We start from the raw sequence: 26,563 nt of genomic DNA, 5'->3' as shown, positions 1-26,563 counted from the left end.
AGGACCTGTTCAGTACTGACAGCTGATCCTGGAGCTTGGTGACTCCAGAGTTCCTAGATTCCTCCCTCTTTATCCACAGTGTCTGTATATTCTCTGTACCAACTTTCAGTTTTTCCCCTCAAAAGATCTGTTCAAAGTGTGAAGGTTTTGGGTTCTCTTGGCAGGAGAAGCGTTTCCAAGCTGTTTCTTTTTTTTTTTTTTTTTTTTGAGATGGATTCTCACTCTTTCGCCCAGGCTGGAATGCAATGGTGCTATCTTGGCTCACTGCAACCTCTGCCTCCCAGGTTCAAGTGATTCTCCTGCCTCAGCCTCTGAAGTAGCTGGGATTACAGGCATGCGCCACCACGCCTGCCTAATTTTTTGTATTTTTAGTAGAGATGGGGTTTCTCCATGTTGGTCAGGCTGGTCTCGAACTCCCAAACTTAGGTAATCCTCCAACCTTGGCCTCCCAAAGTTCTGGGATTACAGGCGTAAGCCACTGTGCCCGGCCTCCAAGCTGTTTCTTTTGTCAGGTATCTTAGTTGTCCCTTGATTCTGTTTTTTATGACTACAATAATTCCAAGCCTGCTCATTTGCAAGTAAACTGTGGAGCAGGAGAGTGGGGGATAGGAATACGACTAATTACAATGGCACAAAAGTCATTGTTATTACTCAGATACATCCATTTTTCTTGAATGACTGCTACCAGATTGTTGTAAACCTTTGTTTAATTTCCAGATTTGATTTTGACAATTTTTGTTAGTACTCATTGCTGTTATGGAGGAGTATGTTTCCCCAGCTTCATACTTTAAAACTTCTGCTGACATCACTTCTCAGGATAGTTCAATTTTAATCCAAATAGTTTCATTTATAGCATTTGGGCCTGGAGTATATCCACTTCCAAGATGTCTTCTTCACTTATTGGTCTGGCACTGGGGTATATCATGACTGCTCTATTTCTTTCTTCACATGCTTTTTCATGCTCCAGAGCCTCCCCACATGTCTGGGGCTGCCTCACAGCATGGTGGTATCACAGTATTTTGTAAATGATAGCTCGATTTTTTCATGAGACCAAGTTAAAAGCTGCCAGCCTTATTACAGGAAATAGCATCATTTCTACCGTAGTCTATTGATAAATGCGGGTACAGACTACCCAGACTAAATAGTTTCTATCTCTTAATGAAGGAGTACCATTGAATTTGTGGTACTCCATAAATCTGCCATCATACATTAGCTATTTTATCTTCACAAAATGTTATGGAATATTTATTATGATTATTCTCACTTTCCAAATGCCAAACTGAGATAAGCAAGTTAAAATATATAAAAAGCATGAAGCAGTGATTTGCATCTATTTTATTGTATTCTCTTCTAACTTTAAATTTACGTTCTTTGGTGATTACAGATTAGATAAGCATTTCCCAAAATCTTTTTCCCGGAACCATTGTACCTAGGAATTTTCTGAAAAAGAAAAGTGATATATTCTAAAGTATTTTAGAGACAAAATGAAGATCAGTATATTTGATGCCTTTTTTAGAGGCTCACAATGTATATTTTCATGAGTTCTCCTCCTCTCCCTACAAATAACTTTTGAGTAAATAACAGCTCTTTGATTTCCATAGACTATTCATGGAACACACACTTTGGGAAAGGCTTAGTATACGATAATACTTAACATTTACAGAATTAACTTTAAGAAGGGCAATCATCAACGAGCATCTCTGATGTTTTGGGACTTAAGTAAATGGTTATGTTTCCAGGCATGAAGTTGTACTGTGTGTCTTAAACAGGTCGGTGGGTGGGGTAAAGTGTAGGCACATATTATTCATTTACCTAGTTAGTGACCTTAGCAGAGCTCAGTTATTGTGGAAAGGGTTGTTTTATATGGGTGGTAAGGAACATAGTACTTAGGAAAATGGACTGGCAACACCATAGCTGCCGCTTTTCACATCCTGGCTCCTTACCTTCCTGAAAGTATGGGATCAGACAAATCTGTCTCTGACTCCCCAGCTGTAAAATGAAGATAAAAGTGATGCTCACTCCATAGGAGTGAATCGAGATTTGCTTCCTCTGTGTGTCTACGATGATAAACTGAAGAAGTAAAAAAAGAGAACAAAGCTGACTTTTTCAGTTTTAGAATAACCATGTAATTCTCAGGCAGTTTGCAGACTAACCATGTATTTTTTCTTTAAATCCATTATATATTGAATTCATTCATGATTAAAATACATTATTGAATAAAAAGAACCAACTGCAAATGAATATGTACATGTAGTTTTACTATGTTATTGAAAAATTAAACATATGTAGGGTAAAAATCTGTTAAAATATGCATCAAAGTATTTAACATTTTGTACCTTTTGGGGCAATTATATGGGATTTATTCCCATTGCTATAGGTTTCTGAAGTACATTTTAAACAACCATATAGATACTTTTATAAATTCAGAAAAAAATTAAAAATTCGACTGTGTCCTAATAACAAAAAGCATTTGAAAAAATTGAAACCTAATTGCATAGATTTAAATATTAATAAGCTGTACTCTTAAATGCCAAAATGACTGTCACCCTAGTTAAACTTAAACATCTTTCCCAAGATGTTGAGAATAAGAATATAGTACTAATATGTGATTATTAAAGATAAAATATAAATTTTTATTTAGTGTATTATTAAATGCAATTAGAAACACAGACATCTCAAAATAACCATATTTAACAATTTTTTAGTAAATATTTGGCGAGTCATATAAGCACCTTACCTCTTGGGTGTAATTAGGTAATATAAGTTTCTTGAACTAGAAAGCCTAGTACAGTGCCATCAAATAATTCAACATGCTAATGGAAATAATGTTTATTATTTTTTAAGTTGAAAAACAACTGTGTTTATATATTTTCTACACACAAATTGTTGTAGAATAAGAGAAATAAAAGAGAACTACTTAAAACAATTGGTTGAGCTCTATCAAATTTAGTTGAAAACCATGTTTGCCCCTAAAGATTAAAAGGCTCGATGAATTCAACAATTTAGCACTTTTGCTTCAGTGAAATGAGCTTACAGATTTGCATGTCATTTTAATTCATGTCAGAAATGCTCATGATAATGAAAGTTTAAAAAATTCAGTGGTGAAATAGTATCAAGAACATCAAACACATTTATTGCTTGCCATAAAAATGACATAATATAAAATGCAGTTAATATATTAAAAAGGCATCTTATTTATTATAACAATTAAAATATCAAAGCTTAATAACTAATAAACTCTGAGAGAACTTTGTTTTCCAGTGAAAGCTTTTTGGGATAAAAGATAATTTTGGTAAGAATGTTTTCCATGAAATACCTACGATCATGGCAGCTATTTGTTGTACTTAGTAAATGCCGAAAAACACTTTTCCTGGTGTACAAGTAGCTTAAATATGCATTCTGCAATCTTCTTGAGAAATTTTAGCCAAGTCTAATTAAATGTTTCTAATTAAAATTGTGTAGATAGGAAGAAAATTAATGGCTTTGTTTGAACTATTTGTTTATTTCATCATCAAGTGTACTGGATATAATTGCAATGGCAAGAAGAAATCATCAAAATTATTCTTTACCCTGTTGATTTCCAGTTATATCAATTCATTCACACCCTTCATTTTTCTAGCTTTAAAAGAAAACAGAAGCAGCTAAATATAAGACTTTGACCTAGGGGATTCTTTTCCCCAAAACTATTAGCTAGAAACAACATGTATTGAACAAAATAAAGGTTAAGCTTCAATTAAGCATTCTAAATATACTTAGTGATATATTGAAAAACTCATAATGTTACCACCCACACAATTCACCAAAAGCTTTGAATACAGTAAATTATAACAGAGGCCAAAAGAGTGCTCAGATGGTTTATTGCATCATGTGGCTTTCTCTGGTAAATTATGATTGCCCTTACATTATATATAGTTGTTTATAAGAGAAAAAATATGTATTCCAAAAAGAAATAAATATAACTATTTCATAAATGCTGCCAGCATTGTAGAAAGTCTTCCAAGGAATGGTTGAATTTAAAGCCACATATATACTTACTTTTTTCTCCTCAGATTCAAATGCATTTTCTAGAGCCTAAAACTTAACTGAAACTAGTTCATGTACTTGCTACATTCAAGTCCTGTGTTGCAGCAAGCATACTAGTCGTTCATTTTCTGCCAAAATTGCGTGATTTATCTGTGGCTTCAAAATCAAAATAGAAACTCAGCAATAAAATACAGGTTGAAGAGGACTATTTTCGATGGAGGAAGTGGAGATCATCTCGTGATTCTTGAGGGAAACATTCTTTCTCTCTGCTTTTCTACTTCTGAGAAATACTTATGACACTGGCCTGAGCACAATTCTCAGATTCCTGACTGTGAGCTTTCTTGCCGTATCTTTTTAAAAACTAGACTTTTCTTGATGATCTGGAAATGGTTGGGAACTCAACTGACACTCATGGAGTTCAGTAAAAAGGCTTCAACATCGTAATAATTCCTGCCACAGAGGTTCGGCAATGACTCTCTCTCACCCAGTTGCTGTAGGGCTTGTCTGTGCTACTCCCCAAATTGCACAACTTAGTAATTTTGGTAAAAGTTTCCATAAATTCAGTGAGGAGAATGATCCAAAGTTATCTGGCATCATGCATGTATTAACGCACTCTCTCATCCTGAAGAAGGTACTATTATTACCATTTTAGGTGTGTGTAAACTCAGTTTGTATGTATTGATTTTCCTAAATTCACATAAATAATGAGAAAGAGAGCCAGGAATCTAACTCTGGTAAATCTGATTTTATAGCTCTCCTCTTCCCAATATATTTTATTGCCATGATTAAAGATTTGTGTGTCTCTGTGTGTGTGTATGTATGTGTGTCTGTGTGTGTGTGTGTGTGTGTGTGTATGTATGTGTGTGTGTGTGTGTGTGTGTGTGTATGTATGTGTGTCTGTGTGTGTGTGTGTGTGTGTATGTATGTGTGTCTGTGTGTGTGTGTGTGTGTGAGAGAGAGAGAGAGAGAGACAGAGAGAAAGAAATACAGAGAGAAAAGAAGGAAAATTTTTTCTTCTTCCTAATATTTGGAAAGATTTTCTTTACATTTTGTAACTTCATCTGGATGTCTTTATAAAATTTAACTTTTGAAAAAATGTGTTGATACTTGGAATTCTTGATTCACCAGCTTTCAAAGATACCTATTTATATATGGCAATTAGTACTCCAATAGGTCATGGTGGATTTATACTGTATCCGCTTAACCAACCTGTAACAATATTTTCCGGATCCCTGTGCCGTATGTAGTATCTGGTTAGCATGGGACACCACAGACATTTTACGTTGAAGCAGTAGCCATATATACATATATTTTTACACGCGGAAGATTGGTGCAGGGAATTAGACACTGTAGCTCTCTCGAGCTGTTGCATCTTTTCCATCTTACCTTTTTGCTGTGGGACAGAAGCTGAAGTTTGGCTTCTTAAGTTTGTGCCACATTCCCACCTTCAGCTCCTCTAAATCCCAGGCCAGGTGTGTGTGCTCAGCTCTGAGATGAAGAACATCAGTTTCTCCTACAGGCCACCCCCACCTCATCAAAGCCAGAGGCCTGGAGGTGGTGAGAGGCTAGTGTCGATTCCAGTCCGTTCTCAGAGATTCCCCCTTTGTCCTTGCTTTTCCTACATCATGTTTGGCTTTCTTCCCAACTGCCTTCCCTGTGGGTATTTCAGGCTCTAGCAAGAAACACAGAAGCAACAGTCTTACATACATGAGTTAGCTTCCACAATTGTAGAAGGTCCAATCCGTACAATAAATCTGGCTCAATGACTCTACTTCTGTGATTGTTCCCTGGTTGATATGGGGTCTATACAATGTCTGTTTATCTCCCCTATTCCCAACCCTGGCCTCTACCACATGCTTTGATTGGTTTCACCCTTATTCTTGTTTCCTCTATACATGTAACTGATTATTTTCTCTTCAATTTATCCCTAAACTATTTGTATGTGACTTTCCTTTATCTTCTATATTTATTACTTTTCTCAAATGTGTTAAGCACATCTTCTTTTCAATTTCATTCCACTCAGTTTTCTGGAGCTGATCTTATTCACCCTTGCTGTGCTTTAAAGAGTGACTGATTTTCATTTTATTCCTGTAAATGTGATTTTTGCTTTCACAATGTTAGTGTTTATCTCTTCCATGTCTTCACTAAGGCCTTTCAGCTTATTTTTTAGTTCATAATTTTGTTGTTTTTCTTATCTTGTTTAAACTCCTTGAAACATTGAAATTTGACTTTTTTTTTTTTGTATTTCCAGTAGCACTTATGTATAAGTCATAATTTAAATTTGCTTTGCTGTATAACTTTTATGGCTTGAATTGTTATTCTCCTGGCTGTTTTTCATCCCTCTTAAGTCTTATGCAGATGATTCTGTAGCTTCCATAGCGTTTGTTGCTGTGGTTACTCATTTTTAAATAGGAGTACTTTTTTTCCAGACCAGATAATCTTTGAAGAATAGTGTTAGGAAGTAGTTGGGAATGTGGGGTGGATCAGCCAGCCTCTAGGATGTTAGTCCATTGCTTCAGAACACATTCTCAGAAATAACCTGCTCCACGGCATATCTGTATTCTGGCCTTGCTCAGAGTGGAAACTGATTTGTCATGAGTCCTTCTAATGATGTAAACTGAATCCCATCCAGGTTTAATTGGCACTGTCACAATGACATTCTGACTCCTGCCATATGTCTTTTCTGTGCATTTCCTCATTTGGCCCTGCCACTCACGTGTTATGATATTGTGGAAGGCAGAGATTAGGAAGGCTCTAGCAGCACATCTTACACAACTAGTATGATGATGTTCAAAGAGAGGAATTTATTTTCCTCCTCAGGATGTGAAAGATACTTTCGGACAACTCTGAATAGTTGTTCTGAAATATTTACAAACATCATTGTGTTTTCCTGTGTCTAGTTTTAATTTTCAACGCATTTTTAGGCTTTTCTTAATTGTGATTCGGCATTATTTCTATTTTCTAGTTTATGAAAAATATTCGTTTTTTCTTTTACTCTTTCTCTTTTTTATTATCAGTTGGTTTGAAAGATGAAAACTACACAGAGACTCTCTTTACTTAGGACAAGAACTTGCATTATTTTTCACCAAAAATATAAATAATTAAATAGCATGACCAATTATTGCCTGTTGCCTATCTCTACTATATCATCAGTAAGTACTTAAGTCCTTGAATTAGCAGTTTCTGCTCCATTAAACCCAATTAGGACCAAACCTTAAACATGAAGAGCTCAAACTTCAAGAAGTTAGGCTCTTAATTTGAAGTCTATAATATGTCTAGAGATGAACTGCTTGTCAGATGTACATTGTAGACTCTCTCCATGTTTCTAATTGTTGGGTAGAATCCTGTTTACATCCAGTCCAAACACTTAGCCATCACAGAGTGGTTAATGGGAATCTGAACCAAATGAAGGTGTTGCCACTTACTTGATGAGCATCATCGGTGCCTACAATCGTTTTTGACATGCTTCTACAATCTCATCATTTCCCCTTGAAAGTCTACACCAGGAAAAATTGTACCTAAGTCTACCAACTGGAATTTGTGACTTGCTGTGTCCATCTGAATCTTTGGAAAAGCCAGTCCCATAGCCAATGTATACTTCTTAGTTCTGGCCTATTTGTTCTTCCCTTTCCTTACCAGCTTATTTTTTCTGAGGTTCATGGACTACCCTACATTCAAACCTAAGCAGGGTACATCCACTCTATAATAATGGGAAAAAATCAGTGTCACAGTTATAATCTTACATATGATGATAGATACCAGCTAGAAAACAACTGCTCTGCTACAACAGTGTCACTCCTGATGAAAAGAAAAATGAATGTGATTAGGTAATTCTGATATCATTCTATGTAAATCGGTTTAGTTATATAATTGCTCATGAAAAGCTAAGGTGTTTGTTAACTTAGTTCAACAATGCTATTGACAAATCCAGTCACTAGCATTTCCATTATTGCAATTGCCCCCATTTTCTTTCTGAAAATGGGAAAAAGATGATAGAAGAATATAAGCAGAAAATCTCATTTGCTCACAAAAGCATTTAGCATTTGAATGGCATTATTGTGTAAACTCACATTATCTCATTTAAAGTGATTTAATGGAGACTGAAGCAAGCATTGTTTACATACCTACCATAAGCCCTGTAAGAAGCTCAGAGAGTATTTCCATTTGCTTATTGAATATATAAGCACTTCAGTGAGAAAGAACATTGTGACAACATATATCCTGTCCATTATTGTGAACCTACTGTGTTGTACTACAATGAGTGATAAGCTCATTGTACTACAATGAGTGATAAGCTATTCAAGTCTTGATTCTGTCATATGTTGTACATAAGATTTTTTACAATTCATCTAATTTCTCGTCCCAAGTTTTTTCATGATAAAAAAAAGTAATGCCTGACTCAGGGGCTGTATCAAGGGTTAAAAGAGAATGCTTTATTTAAAGCCATGTATCATTATGTAAGTATAAATATAAATCACATAGCTGGAGAAATCAAAAAGTCTTCAAAGAGAATATATGAACCAAGTCTTGAAAGATGAGCACAACTCACCTAGAGATAGAAGTGTAGAAAGGGGGGTTTCAGGCAGATAGAACAGTATATGCAAAGGCACAAAAGAATGGTAAAGACAGGCAAAGGGAAAATTGAAGAGTTGAGTGCAAATTAACAAGCTGTAGGGTAAATTCAGAAGAAATAATGAGCAAGAGATAGAAAAGTAGGTGGGGATTAGAAACTGTCTTTATCCCATGCCTACTACTTTAAGCTAATTTTGCAAAATTGTGCTCAAATCTTATCCTCAAATTTTTAATTCATTAGTTTTATTTTGAGCAAGGTGCACAATTCAAATCTAGCGGGTTTTTTTGGTGTTTTATTTTTCTACAGTTAATAATTTTATTTGGACATTTAAAGATGTAAAAGGAATACCTGGGCTATATAGCTGTAAGCAGCATACACAGTCATGTGCTGAGTAACGATGTTTCAGTCAATGACTGACCATGTATAGAATGGCAGTCTCATAAGATTATAATCCTGTATTTTTACTGTCCTTTTTCTATATTTAGATACATACGTGATCACCTTTGTGTTACAATTGCCTACGGTATTGAGTAGAATGAGATGCTGTACAAGTTTGTAGCCCAGGAGCAAAAGGCTACTATATAGACTAGAAATGTCATAGGCTATATCACCTAGGTTTGTGTAAGCAGAGCCAGTCCTCCAATATCCATAGGTTCTGCATCCATAGATTCAACCAAACACAGATAAAAAATATTTGGAAAGCTAAATCAACACAACAATAAAAACAATACCAATTTAAAATACAATATAACAACTATTTGCATAGAATTTACAGTGTATTAGGTATTATCAGTAATCTACAGATAATTTAAGTATACGAGGAATATACAAGGTTCATATATGAATCATGTGACATTTAATATAAGGAATTTCGGAATCCATGGATTTTCGTATCTGTGGGGAATCCTGGAACCAATCTCCTTTTACTGCAAAATGACTGTACACTCTATGATGTTTGCACAATGACTTAATTCCCTAGTGATGTATTTCTCAAAATGTACCTCCATTATTAAATGAGACATTACTGTACTTGAATCTTGCTTGTTTTACTTTTTAATCTACTCTGACAGTCTCTGTCTTTATAATAGAAGTGCTTTGACCATTTACATTTACTATGATTATTGACATAGTTGGGTTACAATATATCATCTTACAATCTATTTTCTATTTGTGACATATTATTAATCTACTTTTCCTTATTTACTGCCTTCTTTTGGATTAATTATGCTTTTATAATTTCATTTTATCTCTTTGGTAGATCAATAATTCCTTTTTAGTAGTTGTTTTAGAGTTTATAGGATATACCTTTAATGTAATAAGTCTATCTATAGGTAATATTATACCATTTCAAGGATGTAATTTTAAAAACAGATAATAATGTTACGCTTCCTTTTCCATCCTTTGTGCTATTATTTGTATATTTTATTTCTACATGTGTTATAAACTAGTGTATACATTGTTATTATGTTTGCTTTACATAGTCATATTTTTAATATACTTTAAAAATAGGGGGAAAAAACCTCATATATTTATACATCAATTTCCTGTTTGCATGGTTTTTCATTCCTCTGTGAAGATCTAGATTTTCATATGGAATCTTTTCCCTTCTGCCTGTAGGAGTTTATTTAACATTTCCTCAAGGGTAGGTCTGCTGGTGATAAATGCTTCTTGAATGATTATGCTTGAAGAGTCTTTATTTTGTCTTCATTAGTGAAAGATATTCCCACTATGAATGCTAGGTTGACAGATTATTCTTTCTGTACTTTGAAGATGCTATTCCGCTGTCTTCTGGCTCACTTTGTTTCTTATGAGAACTCTTCTGCCATTCTTATCTTACTCCTCAGTATGTAACGTGTCTTTTTTCTTTTTCTGACTGCTGTTAGCACGTGTCTTTATCAGTTGCTTCCAGAAATTTGATTTCAATGTGGCTTAATGTAGTTTTTTTTAATGTATCTTGTGCTTGGGCTGTATATGAATTTTCAGATCTCTTTTTTTCTAGTTTCCTTCAAATTTTGAAAAATTCAGACATTATATCTTTAAAATTTGTTTTGTTTTGTTCTCACTCTCCTTGTTCTCCTTCAGAAACTACAGTTGCCCATGTATTGGGTCACTTAAAATTATCCCACAGTTCAATAATATTCTGCTTATTTTTTAGTTTCTTTTTTCTGTTTCATTTTAAACAGTGTCTAATTCTATTTCCACAAGTTCATCAACCTTTCACTTTCAACTCCATTTCTGCAGCTTAGAGTGTGTCCTTTGAGTTCCATATTAGTTCTCTACTTCTCTACTGCTGCCTGGAAACAGTCTCCATGCAGTAAGCTGCTTTAACTGAAGAACTCACTTGACTTATTTCCACTATTTCAGGAGTTACTGCTCTGCACTGCATGATGTTCTATGTTGGAAATAACTGTTTCATATGTTTTGTCCAGTTTTCTAATTGTTTGTGGTAGACAGGATAAACATACCTTGGCTGAAAGTAGATATACTATTTTAAACACATCTCCAATATACAAAAAACTTAACGATAAAAGGATGAAAACAGACTATTCCCACATTAATCCACACCAAACAGGTGGACCTATATTGATATCAGATCAAATAGATTTCAGAACAATGAACACTACCTGAAATAAAAAGGGTTATTGGATGATGATGAAAGATCAATTCAGTAAGATGAGACAACAAACCAAACATTTATGTATCTAGTGACAGAGCTTCAATATTCATGACAAAAACTGACCAGACAGAAGAAATGGACAAATCTGCAGTCATAGTTGAAAATCTGTATGCCTTTCTATTAATAAGTTATAAAACAAATAGACAAAAAGTTAGAAAGCATATTGAACAGTGATATCAATCAATTTGAACCAATTGACCTATTTGAAATTACTAGAAAATTCTACCCAACAAATAGTAGAATATACATTATTATGTTGAAGTACACCAGGACAGACCACATTCTCAGTAAAGGACAAGTCTCCAGTATATTTGATCTGATTCAATTAATACAAAATATGTTTAAAGACAATATATAAATTAAATTAGAAACCAATCAAGCTATTTTCAAAATCTCCAAATTCATGGAGCCAAAAAATTATCATTTCTACTGTCTCATGGGTCAAAGAAATATTAATGCCAGGCCGTGGCTTACATCTGTAATCTCAGCACTTTAGGAGGCCAAGCCAGGAAGATTGCTTGAGCCCAGAAGTTTGAGACCAATATGGACAACATACTGAGACCCCATGACTCCAACTACATTTTTAGAAAATTAGCACAGCTACTTTGATATATTGGAGATTGAGGTGGGAAGATCACTTGAGCCCAGGAGTCTGAGGCTGCAATGAGCCATGATGCTGCTGCTGCACGGGGCAAAAGAGCAAGACCCCATCTCAAAAAAAATAAAACCTAGAATTTATTGTAATTTGGATAAAAATGAAAAAGTGACATATCAAAATTAGTGGGATACACTAAACCAGTGTCTAAAGAAAATTTTATAGCTCTAAACCCCTGTTACAAAAGAAAAGAAGTTTCAAATAAATGACCCAAAGTATCATCTTAAGAAACTAAAAAAGAAGAACAAATTATACCTAAAATAAGAAAAAGAAACGTAAATTAACCAAACAGAAAACATAAAAAATAGAGAAAAATCAATAAGACTAAAGATTGATTCTTTGAAATGGCCAATAAAAATGATTAACAGCTAGTTAACACTATACTTAATGGTGAAATACCATTTATTCGTATCAGAAATGTAAATAGTGAAAAATTTGACAAAAATTGTGAAAGACTTGTGCAATGTAAACTTCGAAATATTGCTCAGAGAAATTAAGATCTGAATAAATGTTCACGTATCACATGAATCAATATTGTCAACAATTTTACTTCTCCCCAAATTTATTATTGATTTAATTAAATCTCAAGCCATATCCTAACATGATTATTTGTAGAAATTAACAGAGTGATTCTAAACTCCATGTGAAAATTAAAAGGCCAACAATGCTGAAAATGAAACAAAGTAAAACTTACACTACTAAATTTTGACTTGTTGAAAACTATAGTAATCAAAGCAGTGTAGCATTGATGTAAAGACAAATGGATTAATAGAACAGAATAGAGAGTTCAGAAATAGAGCCGAGCATATATGGTCAATTTTTTGATACATATGCTAAAGAAAATCAATGGAAAAATTGTAATCATTTCAACAAATACTTCTAGAACAATTAAATAGCCATTTGCAATCAGTTCACCATATAAAAATTAACACTACCTCATGTACAAAATTGAAACTATACCATATACAAAAACTTACTTCAAATAAACCAACTGTACCATAGTTCTAAACATGCCAGCTAAAACTATATAATTTCCAGAAGAAAACAAGGAAACATCTTAGTTACTTGGGTTTGGCAAAGATTTCTTAAACATAACAAAAATAGACATATAAAGTGGAAACAATATATTTGACTTCATTAAAATTTAAAACCTTTGCATTTCAAAAGACACTGTTATAAATATAAAAAGACAAGTCACAGGCTGAGAATATTTGCACAACGTATATCTGACAACACTCATAGGTATGGTATATAAAGAGCTTTTACAAGTCAGTAAATAACAAAAAGAGAAACAATGTCAAAAAATGGAAAATAACTTGAATAGACACATCACCAAAGAAAATATACAGATGGCAAATAAGTACATAAAATATTCTCAACATCATTAATCATTAGAGAGATACAAATTAAAGCCACAATGAGATACCTGTACATTTCTACCTGAATGACTAATTGAAAAGGTTGACCATAATAAGGGTTGTCAAAAATGTAAAAGAACTGGAATTCTCATACCGCACTGATGGGAATGTAAACTGGTACAACTGCTTGGAAAATGATTTCTCAATTTCTCAAAAATTTAAACATATGTCTCCCATATGACTTAGACATTATACTGTGAGGTTTTTATGCAGTGTAAATAAAAGTATGTTCATGTAAAAACATGTAGATGAATGTTTATAGCAGTTTTATTTGTCATAGTTTCAACTGGAACCCAAAAGTCCATCAACAGTGAATGGATAAATGAATTGTGGTATATTCATAAATCAGGATGTTACTCAGCAGCAAACCTGAATAAACCATTGACATATGCAATAACATGGATGGATTAAAAAATAATTATACTGAAGGCAAAAAGTCAGGCCCCAAACAACTATATACTCAATAATTCCATTCATATAAAATTTCAGAAAAGAAACCCAATCTTTAGTGATAGAAAAACATAGCAATGTTTTCCTAGCTGTGTGGGGAGGGCAGGAAAGAGGGAGTGAGAGAGTGTGGCAGGGGAAATTTTTGCAAGGTGTGATTGTTATGTTCATGATCTTAATTGTAGTGATGATATCTGTATACATGTGTATACGTATGTCAAAACTTGTCAATTTATACACTTTATATATGAAGCAGGTTATTATTGGTTAATTATACCTCGGTAGACCATTAATACCAAAAAATTAAACCAATACTTAAGCAAAACCCAATAAGCCAATGTTTAAGCAAACCATAAAATTTTTAAATTTTATTTTAAAAAACCTCCCAAGTTTAAGCAGACATGAGAACAACTCCAGCATTTTATATCTCCTTGTATTCCCCAGCCCAACTCCCAACCAGCAATGCCAATAATTCAGAATAATTGTGAGGAAATACTTCACTCATTTATTCAACAAATATTTATTGGGTTTCTGCCATGTGCTTGTTTCCACTTTGGTTGCTAGAATAAAATAGAAACAATATAAACGGTGTATCTAGCCTCATGAAAATTGCATTTTGAGGGTGTAGGGGCCAAGGGAAAACCTCCCTTCACTCTCAGATTATTGGGAGAAAAGGCATGCAAATGTTAATGTACACAGAGGAGGATCACAGAGTCATTACCCCACCACAACCACAACAGGGTACAGATAGCTATATACCCTTCTTAAGGGAAAGGGAGATGGGGAGATGTGGATGATTTCGGGGGGTGGGGGCAGTAAATGATTTTTCAGAAAGTTCAGTGGGCTTGAAGAACATACAATGGTTTGGCACAAAATCTGTGGGTTTGCAAAACAGACAATGGCCTGTGACAAAGTCTGTCCAGGTGCATTGATGGACTTCGATCTGTCTTCCTGCAGTATGAGTTCAGGCAATGAAAACTCAGGGAGGGGACCAGGGCTAATTGTTTTCTTCTTTGGTGGGTCCAGGAAGATAAGGGAATGTCAGAGAACAACTTCATGCTGTGCCCTGGGAGAGATGGGGGCTGAGAGGAGGTCAGAGAGAACTTGAGGCTTCTTCAGTTCTCCATGTCAAAGCACCTGTCAAAGCACCATATCTGGGGATATCAGTTTCTGAGTCCCAACCTTGGGAAAGACAAAATCAAGTAAAAATTAAAATAATTGCAATGAATGACATATAAAATATGGTGATTGAGAATAACAAAGGTATCTACATTAGAGTGACCAAAGAAAGGCTTCTTTCTTTGAGGAGATGGCATTTGAGTTGAGCCTTGATGTTTGAGAAACAGTAATTTACACAAAGATATCAGAAAATAAAATAGCAGGTATAAGGCTAGAAAGTAGTAAGGCTTGACAAATGGGAACATGCTAGGCATGTTCCAGAAATTGAGAGAAAGTCATTGTGACTGTATCTCTAGCAGCAACACACATGAGACTGATTCTACACTCATTATTTCACTTTAATTTTCCGGGCTGAGGCCTTCCTTTTACAGCTGTCCTAAGTATCTTTAGTAAACTTTCAAAATTTCTTCCAAAGTATGCATTCCAAACTTAAGAAATCCCTGCAAAAAACTGGTTAAAAAAAGACCCTAGATTTGTGAAGTATTAATGAAGCACATATATTGTAAGAGAAATATTCTTGGTTTTTAGATCATTTCTGCCACACTTTAGCTTATAATAATTTAAACTTGGAATCAAGATTTTTAATTGAACCACGTTTTCTCTGAAATTAGTGCCACATTTTTTTAGGTTTCTGTACAGCATCAGAGCCAATACCAGGAAGAATTAGAGGGAGAAAGATAGAAAACAAGAAAGGAAGGAAACCAAGAGAAGAAACAACAGGGAGAGAATTAAGGAAAAATATTTACTTGGAAATATATTTCTCAATATTACCTATGATACTTATCTTGTCTTTGCCTTTTCAAGAAGTGGGGGAAGGTAACAGTGTAAAAACAGCAATCTCTCTATAGTCCTTATGAACATAAAGGAAGCATCAGAAACACTAAAAATACCAGTACTCATATTTTCACTAAATAATCACATATTCTTCATTTTTTGAATGTGTTAAAGACAATGATGCTAAAATTGTCTGCCAGTGTCATAAAGGACAACTCAGGGATGTCAGGTGAGTATTAACTAAGATAAAGCAATCAATAAAGTCCAAAGGTTGTCTTCAAGGTATGGAAGTAATGATTATAAACGTGTGTTCCAACTGCCAGGAAGCAGGATCTGTAATAATAGCAGGTTTGACTTCAAAGGCAACACAAAGATTAATAAAACTGAGAACTTTCCTAAATAAACTATTAGAGAGGTGATTTCTAAAAATTTCCTAGATATGTTTTCAGTTGGTAAAACTTCATCTTTCAGTCTCCAAATTTAAAGCTAGTGAAATATGGTGAGAAGGCAGTTACCAAGGGAGAAATTTCTAAAACAGCCATGTTGCCTTGTTTTGAAGTATCTCTTAGGAATTACTGCCATAAGATCCTTTTGTTCCTGTTAGCTCAGAGAATGGTGGTTTTGAATTGCCAATTAACTTGGGCTGACCCCATGTACAAAGGGTCAAAGGACCAATGGTCTTCAGTCAAACGTAGTTAGAGGAGGAGCTCTGGGTAGTGTTATTCAAATGACTCTGCTATAGGCAAAGGTGGAAACTTCAGCACAGGTCACATAAAAAAAATAAGAAAAATCCACCTGAAGTTTCTACAGGTACCCAAATCCTGAAGCATAGATGATAATGAGGATGACAATGAAGAAGGAAGTAGAAGCCAGATAGTTCCAGATCCACCATCAGACCTTATACAAGTCATGTAGTCTGTTTATCTGTTTCACCTCCAAAAGGAGGTCACATTTTCCTAGTTCACAAGGATATTGTGAGATTTAAATAAGATAAATGATGTAAAAGTACATTGTAAATTGCAAAGACCACACAAATGTTGGCTATTGATATGGCAGTATAGCCTGGACGTCACAATATTCTGTTTGCCATTGTATTACTGTCAGTAAAAGAGTTTTGGCTCAAAATAAATTTGGATGGCAACATAGTTTAAGTCAACCAGTACAGTGGCAGAAAACAACAGCCGGTTGTCTATATTAGTCTCTTTCACTGTTTTCTTCAGTACTGGGTTTCTATCACAGATAATATAGTCCCTAATTATCAAACAGCATGTGGCTTGAGAGGGCCCAGTGGTTTGTGAAATAAAACACTTTCTGAAGACTCACCATGGTCATAAGCTCAAACGGATCCAGAGGGGCTTGTCAAGTGGCGATACATGCTTTAATAACTTTTTAATTTGCTTTTTTCTTGAAAGAACTGGATTCTTATGTCTTCTTGAGCAAATAAGACTCTGAAAGTAACTGTGGCCCCACACACTCAAAAGCATATGAAGAGATAGAGCAAAGAAACCTGCTAAGATGAGGTTTAACGGGTTAACACAATGAAAAAACAAAAACAAAAACCAAAAACTTAAAACTCGTTAGATTGAGCCCATGGGATTAAGGCCTGAAAGAAATTATGCTGTGGGCAATTATGCATTTTTATATTACTAAAAACTCAAACCTCTTGTGCTGTAACATTTGGGGGGCTACAAAAGATATTTTACCTTAACCATAATTCCTATGATTTGGGGAGAGAGAGGTGAGAATTATAACAAGGCCGGACTGCTAAAAATAAAGAACTCAGTATTTATTATTTGCCTTTGTATATTCTCTTGAGGCAACTTGGACTACTAAGTACTAATCTCAGTACAAGAAAGGTTGGGTGACATTTACTTAACAAATTTCATTCATTTGAACACATTTTGAATATCAACTATACCTAAGATGCTGTGCCATGTGTGCCAGATCCTGGGGTTAGAAAAACATCAATTATTAAATGGTTTTATGCAACAATAACAGCTAATAGGGTGTTACAGTGGGCTTTAGAGAAACAGCTGATTCAAACATATGTTATACCATTACCTTTTCTTTGCCCCATAGCAAATTAAAGTGGAGCCAGGGTATGAATCCAACACTTTAACTCATACCTACTACATACCAGATGTAACTACTAAGCTATCCTGCTTCTTATGTATCTGAAGAATACTGTACTGTCTTAATATGTGGGCTACTTATAGAATTCTTTCCACAGGGAAGCCACAGCCAGGCATAGTTATAACATGAATTATGAAGTCATTAAGGAACAAACATTGACATAAATATAGCTTTCTGGAAGGAAGGCTAATTGCAAAAGAGCAACCCATGAAAATATAGGATTGGTAAAAATCACCAGCATCTGGCTAACTATTCAAGAGAAGCCATACCTTAAGGATGCTATGAGTTTAAAGTTAGCCTTGCTCTTTGCCACCTGTGTGCCTTCAAACAGTACATAGCTTCTAGCTTCAGTTTGTTCTTTTTTTTTAACCATGGTGAGAACAACACTTTAGTAATTTATAATGTATGATATAAATGTAAGTTATAAGGAAATAACTTTAATACAGGATATAGAGGGCTAAACCTAAAAGGGTACACTTGGCCAGGCGCGGTGGCTCACGCCTGTAATCCCAGCACTTTGGGAGGCCAAGACGGGCGGATCATGAGATCAGGAAATCGACACCATCCTGGCTAACACGGTGAAACCCTGTCTCTATTAAAACACACAAAAAATTAGCCGGGTGTGGTGGCGGGATCCTGTAGTCCCAGCTACTTCGGAGGCTGAGGCAGGAGAATGGCGTGAACCCGGGAGGCGGAGCTTGCAGTGAGCTGAGATCACGCCACTGCACTCAAGCCTCGGCGACAGAGCCAGACTCCGTCTCAAAAAAAAAAAAAAAAAAAGAGGGTACACTTGGGTTTGGTGCAAGTGCCAAAATACCCAATTGGAAGTGGTTTTAGAATGGAGTTTCATTTTTCCCTTGTAACAAGAAGTCTGGACACACCTGGCACCTGGATCCTAGATCAATCAAGTAGCCAAATAATGGTGGGACTCTGATTGGGTTTCCCAGAGATGGTTTCAACCTCCCAGTCAGAGTGGCAAGTTGACTTCAGCAAGTTCACCTCTCACTGTAATTATTTTCTACAGACAAAACAGGAAGGAAGGGGCTTTCTTTGCACACTTTAATTTTATCATAAAGGAAAATTCTTTCTTAGCAAATGTCCCTTCATAGCCCATTGGTCAGAATAGGGTCACATAGCTATGTACCATAGTGAATAACTAATGTAAGGCAAGCACATGTCTGAATTATTCAGCTTCTTTAAACAAGTTCACCATCAGTGAAGACAGGTAGAGCTGCAGCTGGTGAAGAGGCTGTCACAGCTCAGAGATAGGAGGCAGGTACTCTCAGGACATTGAATGGCAGAATCAAAAGCCTAGGTGGAAAGGAACCATGGGGGTGGGTGGTGGTGGAAATATGCAGGAAGAGTAAATATTTTGGCTTGACCTGAGTGTGTGGAGTTGGAGGAAAACAATGAAATAATTCGTTCTTTCAGTTACCAGTTACTAAAGTCTTGTAATACATATGAGGCACCTTGTAGCCCGACCATGGGGGATCTTAAGGGTGAGGTTAAGGAATTAAAATGATTGTACCTGCAAATGTAGCTTTTACAATTTTGAGATACTGACAATCCTAAATACTAGGGCATAAATATCAGTTGGTTGATGCCAGGAGGTCTACAGCAAGTAGTGAAAGACTCATGACCAAAGTAAAAAAAAAAAAAAAAGCGCAAAAAGCCTAGTATATATTTACAGCCACTATTTTCTCTGAGGAGATAAAATTCCTTAAGCTTTCTCAGTTTGCTGACATATTGGATAGGACTGAGCCATGGGGCACAAACTGTAAATATGCCCTACCATGCCTTATGTTGTATTTCCCTTTCCTGTTGTATCCTGGGGACCAGCTGGCTTCTCAGCGTTCCATGGGGAACAAACTGTACCTGTGGCTGCAGCCAGCCATTTTGCATATTCATAAACTTTGTCTCAGGGAAGACTTCACAAAAAGATGCATTTCTGCAAATGTACTCATGCTTATAGGAAAATTTAAAGGATCTCAACCATCTGGATGATAGAGTATAATTTTCACAGTATAAGCTTCATGAGATCAGGGACCTCATCTGTTTTGTCCACTGCTATATCTCAAGGGCCTACAATGTAAATAGTGCATACTAGACAACGATTCAGTACATGACAGTTATTTTTAGTAAGAGATAAATTTATTAGTTATTAGGCTCTAACTCTACTATTTTTGAGGATTGAGAACTGCATTGAACAGTTATCTCAAAACACACTATTGCCTGGGAATTTGGAGTTACATGCCTTTTTCCTAGTCCTAATACAAATTATTTGTGAATCTGGACCCACAACTTAGCTTTCCTGTACTCCAATGGTCTCATGTTTAAAAGAAGGGGATTTGGCCAGATGATTGCTTTGTTGGTTGTGGGAAACACAACCATAACTAGGCTTCATTTTATCAAACAGTTAGAACTTGTAAGGATATGGAGAAGTTTCACAACACTCAAGGCCAGAATTGCAACATGGCGTCTGGAAGAAACCAATCAGAGCCTGGAGACCTTACCTTTTTCTCTTATTTGTTGACCTGCACTGTCTGCTTCTCACTTCAAAAGCCAGACAACTTTGCCATCCACAGATTCTGAATTTACATAATAAGATCTAAGTACCTGAAGAGATGGATTCATTCACTGAGCCCCAATTCCAAATTATTAGGAAAGAAATTATAGCCATCTATCTTGAATGTGTTATCTATCCCCGGACCAGAAATAAGGACTGGGAAGATGGTTGATAATGCTGCATGAAATGGCAACTTGGACTCACTTGTGCATCAAGGATGGGCAGTCACCAAAGAGACAGGAGTTGTTCAGACTAGAGAGTAGAATACAATAAGGTCTTCTGATGTAAGTAGTTAAGATTGCAGGATAGAATTCAGTCTTGCAATGTATGTCAGCCTGTTCTCATGGTGCTAATAAAAACATTAGCTGTTTTTTTTATTAGACTGTATGATTTATTAGACTGTGTAATTTATAAAAGAAAGAGGTTTAATTGACTCACAGTTCCACATGACTGGGGAGGCCTCAGGAAACTTATAATCATGATGGAAAGGAAAGCAAACACATCCTTCTTCACATGGTGGCAGCAAGGAGAAGTGTGGAACAAAAGGGGGAAAAGCCCTTTATTCAACCATCAGATCTCATGGAAAGTCACTATCAGAAGAATACCAGCATGGGGATAAGCACCCCCAGGATTCAATTACCTCGAACCAGGTCTGTCCCACGACATGTGGGGATTATGGCAACTACAGTTCAAGATGAGATTTGGGTGGAGACACAGTCAAACCATATCATGTTGCTAACCTGTATTAGTAGGCAATGTAATGCTGTCCTGAACGCTGTAGAAAACTGAAATAAAAATCACCTGACTGATGATTAAGGATTTATAACCTAAAGTTATAAACAGTGTAAGCATAGGGCTTGTTAGACTCTTGATTATCAAGGAAACAAGATGTGGTATTAAATAATCCAAAACATCTGATAATGCAAAGATGATACATGTTTGTTTTGAGGAATGCATTAATTTCTTTTAGACACAGATTTAGCCTTTTAAGTGTTTGCTCGGGCTAATATTAACATTAGTCTGCATTCCCTAAGCACATATCAACTGCTAGAACAGAGAGTGAGATCAGATGTGTGCTTGGAGGCAAAAAGAAATCAGCTTGAGATTAAACCAGCTCCGAATAATTCATACGTGGGTAATTGAGAGATGATTGACAGCTGGCAATTTGACAAATAACCTTTGAGGGTACTTACAAAACTTCTTTCATGAGCGTGAGCTGCATTTGAAATGGTAAAGTATGTGGTGACACTTTCCCTATGTATCAGTAAGGTCAGGTCTTCTAATGCCAATAGAAGCAGAGATTGAGCAATTATTTGGTGAGATCAGGAATTGAGGGGATTTGACAAACTTTAAGTCCTAAGTGACTTTAAAAGAAAACATATGCTTGCAAGATTTCAACAGGACTGTGAAGTCATTTTAGAGGATGTATTAGTTTGCTAGGGCTTTTGCCATAAAAAGTTCCACAGACTGGGTGGCTTCAACAACAGAAATTGATTGTCTAGCAGATATGGAGGCTGGCATCTGAAATCAAGGTGTTGGTAGGGTTGGTTCCTTTTGAGAGCTGCTAGAAAGAATCTGCTCTATGAGACACTGGCTGGCAGATGGTCATCTTCTTTCTCTTCCCTTGATGTAGCTACACTTCTTCTTTTTATGAAGATATTGGTCATATTGGATTAGGACCCACCCTAATGGCTTTAATTTGATTAACCCCTTTACAGACTCTGTCTTCAAATAAGGCCACATGCTGAGGTACTGGGTGTTAGAACTCATGTCTTTTTTGGAGGGAACAAAATTCAAGAGTACTTGGGGATAATAAATCAAAACAAATATCCACACAAAGTATGTAGTTTAACAAACAAAGTACTATTAAATAGTGACTATGTGTGATTCATGTATGCAACGTAGGGCGTACATTATATTATTATATTCAAACCCTGCCCTCAAAGAGTTTATGTATGTGAAAAGTAAAGCAATAAGGCTTAATTTGCTGTTTAAGACAAAGGAATTTTTAAGATATGACAAGGAATTTCATGTATCAATAATAAATTAATTAATTATATAATACTAATGTAGCTGCCAGAGTTCGGAAAAGGGATAAGTGCCCCTATAGGTTGGGTGGTGAGAGTGAGAACTTCCAATGCTTTCAAGTAAGTTTGGAGAGTGAGACCGTCCAATGCTTTCTTATAAGTTTTAGAATTTTGGCTTTCTTATAAGTTTAAGAACTTATAAGAAAATTATTTAATCACCTAGTACTGTTTGCTTCTGCTATCTGGCTTGCTAAGCTTGCTACCCAGTATCCCATAAATCTTATTATAATTTGTATGTTGCGGCCGGGCGCGGTGGCTCAAGCCTGTAATCCCAGCACTTTGGGAGGCCGAGACGGGCGGATCACGAGGTCAGGAGATCGAGACCATCCTGGCTAACACGGTGAAACCCCGTCTCTACTAAAAATACAAGAAAATTAGCCGGGCGAGGTGGCGGGCGCCTGTAGTCCCAGCTACTCGGGAGGCTGAGGCAGGAGAATGGCGTGAACCCGGGAGGCGGAGCTTGCAGTGAGCCGAGATCGCGCCACTGCACTCCAGCCTGGGGCACAGAGCAAGACTCCGTCTCAAAAAAAAAAAAAAAAAAAAAATAATTTGTATGTTGCCTGGACTCCTATATATTTAAAGTGTCCCTTTCTGTCTCTTCACATCTCTCCCTCTTTTCCTCTCCATTCTCTTCATCTTCAAATTCAACCTTATTCTTTAAACTGCAACTTTTTTTTTTTTTTTTAGCCTGTCTCTCAGGCTGGAGCACAGTGGCATGATCTTGGCTCACTGCAACTCCCGCCTCCTTGGTTCATGTGAATTCTCCTGCCTCAGCCTCCTGAGTAGCTGGGACTACAGGCATGTGCCACCATGCCCAGCTAATTTTTGTACTTTTAGTAGAGATGGGTTTCGCCATGTTGGACAGGCTGGTCTCAAACTCCTGACCTCAGATGATCCACCTACCTCACCCTACCAAACTGCTGGGATTACAGGTGTGAGCCACTGCGCCTGGCTGAAAGTGCAACTTTTAACTGAACACTTCCTACTCACCTATCTCATGATACGATGCTCTCCATCTGTCTAATCAAGTTATTGATGATATAATGTGACACTATAGTAAATAATACATTACAAATAAATAGTAATATGTTTGTATCTCTCTCTGATTTTAATTGCCTTGAAATTAAGATTTATATTTTATTTGTGTTCCCAATGTCTAGCATCCTATTTGCAATATGAGTAAAATATTCAAAAGATAACTCCAACAATAATTTTCTGAAATTCTGTATGAAAAACTGGAGAAGCAAAAGTTTCTTCCATTCAAAGTCTGATAACAATTCTAGGCTTGATGTCGTGGAGTGGGTGTAGAATTGCCTATATATTGGCTGCAGGAACCTTGAGCACTTCAGCTATTGTGGGCATCAGACAGCTTAAGTGGGCAAAACTCAAAAGTACTGGTCATTAATTCCACATCTGTGCAGATAAACAGGAGTATTTTCTCTGAGAGAACGTGATAAACTACTTTGTGTTGTGACAGCCAACATTTGCACTTTAAAGAATAAAGAACAAAAAGAGAATATTTTAAAAGTTAAAATTTCTCTATGAGAATAGTAAATTCCTTATGTAGCTTGCAAGATATTGAGTAAAGACTCAAGAAAAGGAGAACAAATGTGGTCTCTTGTGACTTGTTACATATGTCTAACTCAGCTCACCCATTTCTGGGATAATAATAACTAACATATATATGCTAAGCCATCAATGGATGGAGAAAATGCTGAGATTTCATGAAGTTATTTTCAAGCATGTGACTATAATAAAACTTCAGCTTTAAGAAACATTATCCAGTTATAAAATTTGTAGATAGCAATATCTTTCATATACTTGTTAATCACAAGTATAAGAAATGTAATAAACCATTTAAAAAGGCTGCCTAGTATTGATACACGAGTCAGTCAACAGTCTTTTCCTGCATTTTCCAATACCCAGATAAAGTTTTCAATGGACTAGTAAACAGAGGGCTATAAAGGCTACAGACATAAAACGTTTCCTCCAATATGCAAGGAATAGCATTTTCTAACTATATTTTTTCTCAATATTAGCAAGTATGGTTTGTTGGCAAAACAGATCAATACATTATAATTTCACTGTATATTTCTGACTTTTTGTTCTATCAAAATTACATAATATTGTCCTCTCTAAATTTAGAATAATATGAAAATTAATTTTTCCAAATTGGGAGTTTGAGAATCACAGTATTTTAATGGTGAGATTTCAGAGAAACAAAAATATTTCCAATTTAACAGATTTGATAATCTCAGTGAAGAATGCCAACAAATAATAAAGAAAATCAAGTAATTTCATTTCTCTAACAGACATTTTAAATAAAGTAACTTGAGTCATGCTAAGATATATATTGATTGAGACAAACTTAGAGACCAAGTCATTGGTAATTCATTAAGTCTATTGTTGTTCTCCCACTCCATTGCCATCATATTAGACTGCTAAATTTGATTGGGAAAACCATCTTCTCTTCAATTATTTTACATAGTAGAAACCAATCAAAGTAAATATCTACTGAAAGCTTATTTCATTGAAAAATATTTCCTTAGACACTAGAAAATACCACTCTTTGAAATTTAAACTTATTAATATTTATAGATGCTACAGGGGTAATGATGTTTTTCTTTATTTCAGTTTGTATAGTCAGACATTGTGGATTATTATAAAATCGTTTTTTAATGTTTTAGTCTTTCATATAGCTAGTACTGTCGTTATATTGTATCAATGCTAGTTCAATTCTTAGATGACCATACCAAGTTTAACTTCAGCTTAGAACACACACTGAACTTGAGTATCAAGTGAAACAGTCATTTGAGTGATTTATCTCTTCTAAAAACCAGTCGAGCCATCAGAATATTGATAGATCTATTACTTAGATCTCTTCAAAGTGTGGAGGAATTATTGTGTATGAAGTCAAAAGCATGTGCTCATGAGTCAGTAAGCAAGAAAACAGCAGTCAAAATAAGATGACAGAAAGTGCTAAAGGAAGCCAAGATAAAGCTAAGATCAAAGCCCACATGATTCCAGAAAAAAAAAAAAGATGTCATTTATGATAAGAGAGTTCTGGCTCTAGCAATTACATTGGGGTAAGTTACCTTCCTTCTCTGATTTCCTTACCTGCAAAATGAAAAGTTTCACGTGAATAAAACCAGATGATCTCCCAGTTTGAGGAGACCCTTGAGAGCACTCATCCTAACCTCCAGCTAAAGTGGAAGGCCCAGTGTGAATGACCATTGTGACTCAAGTGAAAGAGAACTTATTACTTGGCAAGAAACCTTGTTCCATTAAGATAAAGTTCTAATAGGTGATAATTTCACATTTGAACAGCACATTACAGTTTAGAAAAGGGTCTCATTGACATTACTTTTGATAGTCATGTGATTGTATAGTAGAAGGAAAAGATTGTTTTTAATAATCCTCATTTTATGAGTCAGGAAATTAAGATTTAAAGAGGGTAACTGATCTCTCTGATACCACACAGCCAGTACAATAGCATGTTGTTGCAGAGATACAAACCAAAGTGTTTGCTTTCCAAGTTCAGTGTACTTCCTATTATACCTCATTGACTCTCTATAAGTGTCTGCTCATATTGCACTAAAATCTACTTCTCTCCAATCCCCACCCGTTGATCCCAGTATTATTATTTGAACCAATAAGCATTTGTTACATTATAGCATAGCAAATATTTTAAATATAGCTTAATTCACTGCAAGACTTCTTTAGGACTTTTCCCTATAGTATGTAGATGTTTAATGATATATTTGTTTTGTTATTTTTTTCCCCATTATAGAAATTTTTTTTTTATTATTATACTTTAAGTTCTAGGGTACATGTGCACAACGTGCAGGTTTGTTACATATGTATACATGTGCCATGTTGGTGTACTGCACCCATTAACTCATCATTTACATTAGGTATATCTCCTAATGCTATCCTTCCCTCATCCCCCTCCCTACAATAGGACCTGGTGTGTGATGATCTCCTTCCTGTGTCCAAGCGATCTCATTGTTCAATTCCCACCTATGAGTGAG

The 26,563-nt window shown here is 35.6% G+C and overlaps 1 long non-coding RNA gene across 1 annotated transcript in view; it reads right to left on the bottom strand.

The window, feature by feature from the left end:
• The window catches only part of LOC139361782 (uncharacterized), a 58,560-nt gene extending 32,823 nt beyond the window's left edge, over nt 1-25,737 (bottom strand). Inside the window, exons 1-2 of the long non-coding RNA XR_011619416.1 lie at nt 25,650-25,737; nt 1,944-2,070 (exon numbers count right to left, since the gene is read on the bottom strand). This is a non-coding gene — a long non-coding RNA (uncharacterized lncRNA). The remainder of the gene's footprint in view (nt 1-1,943; nt 2,071-25,649) is intronic.
• Between the last annotated feature and the right edge of the window lie 826 nt (nt 25,738-26,563).

Source organism: Macaca nemestrina, chromosome 2 (assembly GCF_043159975.1).
Source record: "Macaca nemestrina isolate mMacNem1 chromosome 2, mMacNem.hap1, whole genome shotgun sequence".
Lineage (NCBI taxonomy): Eukaryota > Metazoa > Chordata > Mammalia > Primates > Cercopithecidae > Macaca > Macaca nemestrina.
The sequence above is the reverse complement of the archived record's forward strand: the minus strand, read 5'-3'. Positions and strand labels throughout refer to the sequence as shown.